Source organism: Lolium perenne, chromosome 5 (genome assembly GCF_019359855.2).
Source record: "Lolium perenne isolate Kyuss_39 chromosome 5, Kyuss_2.0, whole genome shotgun sequence".
Taxonomy (NCBI): Eukaryota; Viridiplantae; Streptophyta; class Magnoliopsida; order Poales; family Poaceae; genus Lolium; species Lolium perenne.
Window position 1 is genome coordinate 38,546,872 of NC_067248.2, and position 6,735 is coordinate 38,553,606.

Here is a 6,735-nt window from a genome sequence, read left to right on the forward strand (position 1 = left end):
CACCGTCGGATATCTCCCGTCGGGAATGCTCGGTCGGCCATTAGTCTAATATCCGACGGTACCCTCGGGTAATGTATTTACCCACGGTAATAGGCTGACGGTGAGCCGTCGGCCATGGTTTGGTCAGCCCCTGCCTTGTAGTAGCTCGGCAATACTTATAGCCGACGGTTACCCCTCGGGTATTAATTTTCTGAGATGTATCACCCCCCGTCAGTTTTCATAATAGCCATGGGATTTTTGGCCCGTCAGGGTTTGTTATTACCGAGAGGAGAGTCAAATCCTCAGTTAGTAGGATAACCAACGGTGCATACAACCCTTCATTCATTCATGTAGTTCATCATAGGACACAATTTCTCAACGAGCTGTTGGTAAAATTTAAACCCAAGATTATTGTTGTCACTAGTCACCTTAATTGCTTTGACTAGAGCAAGGGAACGTGATTAATGTTTCAGAATATTAATATTTCAAGAAAATTCATCATATTACACCTTGCCGCACTAACAAAAGAACATCATTACATTTAAAGTATAAGATCAATCTAGGAAGTGTTTTGCAAAACAAAATTGTGACTAAGATATAGTAAAGATAAAGACCCAAACACGTTGCATAAGCTAAATTTTCCAAACTACAAGATTCCTCATCATAGTCGCCATAGATATCATCACGCCCATCACCATAAAAATCATCACACCGATCGCCATATGGATTAGACCTGGACTCCCCTAGTATTGCTTTCCATTCCCTAAGAAAAGATAACAGTAGTTGTAAGAGAGATGAAAAATTATGTAATGTAGTTCAAACTTAATTGAGCTACAGCAAACTTAACTATTCTGAAATCATGTACGCAGAGACATATAAAGCTGATCACGTCTTAGTATTGGAACAAGGAACGACTCAGCCAAATGCACAATAAGTAGAGTGACATTAATTGAGCTACAGATACCAAACTTGACTATCGTTATACTAGTACTTCACTCCTATTCTAGCCATACAAGCAGGTAATTACCGATAATGCAAGTCATATCAGTGTACTTGCTACATTTTATTTAATCGCTCCAATTATTCCAGCACTTGCTTAGAGTCATGTTACCAGCCAAAACTTTCTAGCATTCTGATTTAATTTGTCATGCAGCAGTTGCAGGAGTTTGCACAAAGAACAAAACACAAGAGGCTAACTAAATAACATCAAATAATTTGACAATGGCTAAAAGATATCACAGATGCTTATGTACTATCACCTTTGAAAAGTGCCAATTCTGGATATGCTAACTTGGTCCATTTGTACATGGAAGCTGCCTTTTAATAGCGACTATAAATTTCCAAACAATTAATCTATTACTCCTACTTGAAGAATCTATGTTGAACTAACCTTTCAGGTAATCTGGACTATTTGTCCCTCTCCTGACTTGCTTGCTCAATCTGCTGACATGATTCCTCCATAACCTACCTTTTTATCTTAACCATGGCACTGGGCACTAACCTGCCTGCTGAATCTCCCTAACGTGTCTTCCTGCTCGTCGATTCATACATAACCTGAGACAAAGGGACAATGAGCAAATCAACAACTTCACATTCGAATTCATCTCAACCATAGCACTCGATACTAGTCTGACCAATATATATGCAGTATAGGTATGAGTTATCGGAAGAGCTATAAAAGTAAGTGCTAAGTGGTACTGTTATCAGATTATCAAATTTCTAATTAGCAGTTCTATGTTCCCCTCTAATCAGTAGTACAAACTTGTAGTTCCCAGCGGAATGTACAAACTGAAGTGAGAGCTACTGCCATTGTGCAGACTAGATAAATGATTCTATATGAGTTAACACTAGTATTCTATACATGAGCGAAGGTGCTCCAATTGATTCCGAGACTGCTGGAAGTCAATTTCGTACTATGCTATGTGCAACAGTGCTACAATAGATGGCTAAGAAGGCATCTCTAGGCAGATCGGAACTCTCTACCATTTTATGTATTGTGTCGTTCACTGAGAATATAAAGTAAAAGTTGAGTGGGTAACAATTGAGTTTATATCAGATATAATTAAGCACATGCAAACAACAAAATTATAAATTACTCAATTACGATGCTTTTGATCTAGCCACATCAAACAGGAAAAACTCTTACCAGGCTCAAGTATATATGACAAAATTTCCTCATATACCAATATCGGTTGATTTCACTTTGCCTAATCATTAAAACTAGCAGCTGATCCGTATGTCAATAAGTGAAAACAACTGGGAGTTGGATTGTGCACTTACCGGGAAGGCTGCACACAATGAACTGACAACGGCCGGGCAACTGATCCACACACGCAGATCAGGCGAGGAGGAAACCAGATTGGGCAGAGCAGCACCCATCTTAGGCAGCCGGTAAGAAGGAAGGGAAAGGCCAGCTGATGACCAGGACGGATGACACAGCGCATCATATCGAGCCATCGACCCACAAGGTCGCTAGGAGCCCCGATGATAGACGAAGCGCGCGGGAGGGCATCCACGATCGGATCCTGGCCGAGGCGAGCAGAGCAGAATATCTCCTGATCTGGGGGAAAGATGGGAGGGGAAAACGGGATGATGAAATGGTGGATCATACTAGCGCGGGTCTGGCGGCCTCGACGGCGAGGTGGTCGTGAAGTGCTCGTGGTGGTGGTGGCGGCGAGGAGGAGGAGGAGCTGACGGCAGTTGGAGTCGTGTTCTCCGTCGCTTGGGAGGCGACCAGGTCTAGGTGAGGAGCACTCAAAATATAAATAAATGGTAGTGGAGCGAAAATTTAGGGGACGTATGATTGTTAGTTGTACTATGTAGAAACTGAAAAGATCAGCACGGCGGGAAGAAACAAGATTGAGGAAAAAACCGCGATTTTTGGCGCCACAGTCTCTTATATGTTTTCAAATTAACAATATATTGGTAATTAAAACTTTGAGACTTCACACAAAAATATTCGATGAAGTATGAGAGTTGGCCATCCGTCATCGCGCAATCAACTATACCGTCGGTTATTGAAAGTCATGCCCGAGAGGTTGTCGATTACCGTCGGCCATTCGATCGGATAGCCGAGAGTTAGCCATCCCCCGTCGTGTAATTGACTATACCGTCGGTAATTGGTAGTCATACCCGAGAGGTTGTCGATAACCGTCGGCCATTCGATCAGATAGCCGAGAGTTGGACATTCCCCGTCACGCAATCAACTATACCGTCGGGTATTGGTAGTCATACCCGAGAGGTCGTCGGTAACCGTCGGCCACTGAAGCTACCGTCGGTTATTGCCACAATAGCCGACGGCCCGTCGGCTATTAAGTTTCACCGTCGGCAATTAGGGGATTTCTAGTAGTGTAGGCACTATGCCCTAACAATCTTATGCTATTACATGACCAATCTCATCCAATCCCTACCATCCCCTTCGGCCTACAGCGGGGGAATTACTCACTCATGGATGGGGGAAAGATGGCTGGTTGATGGAGAGGCGTCGGTGGTGATGATGGCGATGATCTCCTCCAATTCCCCGTCCCGGCGGAGTGCCAGAACGGAGACTTCTGGCTCCCGAGACGGAGTTTCGCGATGTGGCGGCGTTCTGGAGGCTTTCTGGCGACTTCGACTTCTCCCCCGTGCGTTTTTAGGTCGAAGGCAATAAATAGTCCGAAGGAGGGCGTCGGGGGCTGACCGAGGCCGCCAGACCATAGGGCCGCGCGGGTCCCCTCCTGGGCCGCGCCGGCCTATGGTGTGGGGCCCTCGGGCCTCCACCTGGCTTGCCCTTCTGGATCCGCCAATATTCTGGGAAAATAGGACCTTCTGCATAAATTCCGAGGATTTTCCTGAAAGTTGGATTTCTGCACAAAAACGAGACACCAGAACAGTTCTGCTGAAAACAGCGTTAGTCCGTGTTAGTTGCATCCAAAATACACAAATTAGAGGCAAAACAATAGCAAAAGTGTTCGGGAAAGTAGATACGTTTTGGACGTATCAACTCCCCCAAGCTTAGCGTATTGCTTGTCCTCAAGCAATTCAGTTAACAACTGAGCGATAAAAGAACTTTCACGAACACATTTGCTCATATGATGTATATATTCTCATGCTATGGCTAGCACTTTGGCAGTTCATAATAAGATACATGCAAATAAGATCATCTAACAGCTATGTCAATCATGGAGAGGTACCAACAATTAATAATAAGCATCATGAATCATGTATATAAGCAGGATTGCAATGTTCATAAGAGAGTATGATAAAGTGGTATCTCGCTTGCCCATATTTGATCGGCAAAACATAAATGCCCAGGCACCTCTCAAGTTCATAAAAAGGACTAGAAGTAGTGATTGTCAAAGATAAAAGCATCAAAGTTATACCACAATCAATCATATTTTGAGACAAGCATATTATACTAAGAATGACAGTTGTGCTCTCAAGATAGTGCTCAAAGAAAGAATGGAGACACAACACAAAAGTAAAAGATTGATCCTTCGCAGAGGGAAGCAGGGATTAACATGCGCTAGATCTTTTCATTTCTAAAACAAGAGTAAAATTATTTTGAGAGGTGTTTGTTGTTGTCAACGAATGGTAATGGGTACACCAACTACCTCGCCAACCGGACTTCCAAGAGCGGCTCCCATGAATTATTTTTATGTTTATGTGGCACTCCTTCCAACCTTTCTTTCACAAACCATGGCTAACCGAATCCTCGGGTGCCTGCCAACAATCTCATACCATGAAGGAGTGCCTTTTTATTTTAGTTTTATTATGATGACACTCCCCCCAACCTTTGCTTACACAAGCCATGGCTAACCGAATCCTTCGGGTGCCGTCCAACAATCGCATACCATGGAGGAGTGTCTATTTAGGTTAATTAATTTGGGACTGGGAATCCCATTGCCAGCTCTTTTTTGCAAAATTATCGGATAAGCGGATGTGCCACTAGTCCATAATGAAAGTCCGTCAAGAGTAAATGACAAGGTTGAAAGTTAAACACCACATACTTCCTCGTGAGCTATGAAACATTAACACAAATTGAGAAGCATTTTGAAGGTTTTAAAGGTAGCGCATGAGAATTTACTTGGAATGGTTTGAAATGCCATGCATAGGTATTTATGGTGGACACTTTGGAACAACTTGGTTTTCAGGTGTTTGGAAGCACGAGCAGCGTTCCCGCTCAGTACAAGTGAAGGCTAGCAATAGACTGGAGAGCGACAAATCAAGAGAGCAGTAACTGTCATAATCATGCTTGCGGTAAAATAAATTAACGGAGGCATAAAAGTGATACAAGAACTCTGAAGCAGTATAAATCATCGAGGCTTAATTGACTTTTGTTCAGTCATATGCATGCGTGAGCATGTGCCAAGTCGATATAAATGAATCATTCAGAGGAGGATACCACAATGCCATACCTACTTATGAATAAAACAATGCAAGCAAACATCCATGACATGCTACTCATATTAATAAATTGGAGTTAAACATGAGAGATCATGAACTACTAGACTTTCTTAAATGACATATACCTCACATGAATCAACTAAGCATGCTCACATGGATGAGTATATGTACAAAAATGAAAACAAATAGAGTTCATACCAGCCTCTCACCATAATCCAATTGTCGTAGATCGTCATTATTGCCTTTCACTTGTGTAGCTTGGATAATATGAAATGAAAACCACGCTCCAGCCACCGAAGACCATTGAACCCATGATGAACTTTACAAACCAAAGAAGAACAGCAAATATTTTTGGTGTTTTCGAATTGGAAACAAGAACAAAAGAAAACAAGCAAACAAAGCAAAATCTTTTTGGGTTTTCTTGTAGCAAACCAACGATAGCAAATCAAGCGAAACAAATGCAAGAAACCAAAACAAACAAATGATGAAGAGAAACAACAGAAATATTTTTGGTCTTTTTGTGTTTTGGGAAAGAAACAAAGCAAAAACAAGAAATAGCAAACTAGAAGACTCACATAAACACAAAGCCGCAGAAATTCGTCAAACTTGACAGCATTACAGTACTCGATTTTTAAGAAATTCTTCCACTGCTCAAATAGAAAAGTGTTTAACTAATGAAAGTTAGATAACAACCTGGGGAACATGCACAAAAATTGGCTTCGCAAAATATTGTTCTGGCTATTTTTGAGAATTTTTTCGGTAACAGTCCAGAATTTGTTTTCAGGCAGCACTTCCCCAAATATCATCTCCCTCTCATTAGAAAACCACTTAAACAAACTAAACAAGTATATACAAGTATCCAGCAATCATAATATGCAAAGAATGAGTGATGCCGGTATACCTCCCCCCAAGCTTAGGCTTTTGGCCTAAGTGGAGTTCAACCCCAGCGAGGGTCGCTGTTCCTCGCTGGTAGATAATGCATGGCGTAGTCATAGTAAGGTTCCTGTGCAGAAGAAAAGCGTGGAGGCTCCACATGCCCAAAATGTTGATGCGAGGAACTTGCTGCATCGGATGATGAGTCGAGGTGTTCCTCGACCCCCTCTGTGTTGCCTCTTGCATGATGGCCTCCTCCCTCTATGTGTGCATTCAGTGCACCTTCTGTGACTGACCAATCCTCCCTGGAATCAAGGTTAAATAGAACAGACGCAGGCAATCTTACTAGTTTTTCAGTTTTCTTAGTTGTTCTCCAAGACTTCTTGTAAAATGTTATCTTATAAGACAGGTTACCCAAATTAGATGAATCAGAAACAAATTCATGTCTGATCATAGAGACTACGTCAAGTTTTTCTATGGAAAGTTGAATATCAAGAT

The 6,735-nt window shown here is 42.2% G+C and overlaps 1 long non-coding RNA gene across 1 annotated transcript; it reads right to left on the reverse strand.

Annotated features, from left to right (window-relative positions):
* Window positions 1-554: 554 nt before the first annotated feature.
* Window positions 555-2,747, reverse strand: LOC127298551 (uncharacterized). Its single transcript, XR_007849855.2, has 3 exons — window positions 2,260-2,747; window positions 1,370-1,533; window positions 555-742 (listed from the first exon to the last, which is right to left on the reverse strand). It is a non-coding gene; the product is annotated as an uncharacterized lncRNA (long non-coding RNA).
* Between the last annotated feature and the right edge of the window lie 3,988 nt (window positions 2,748-6,735).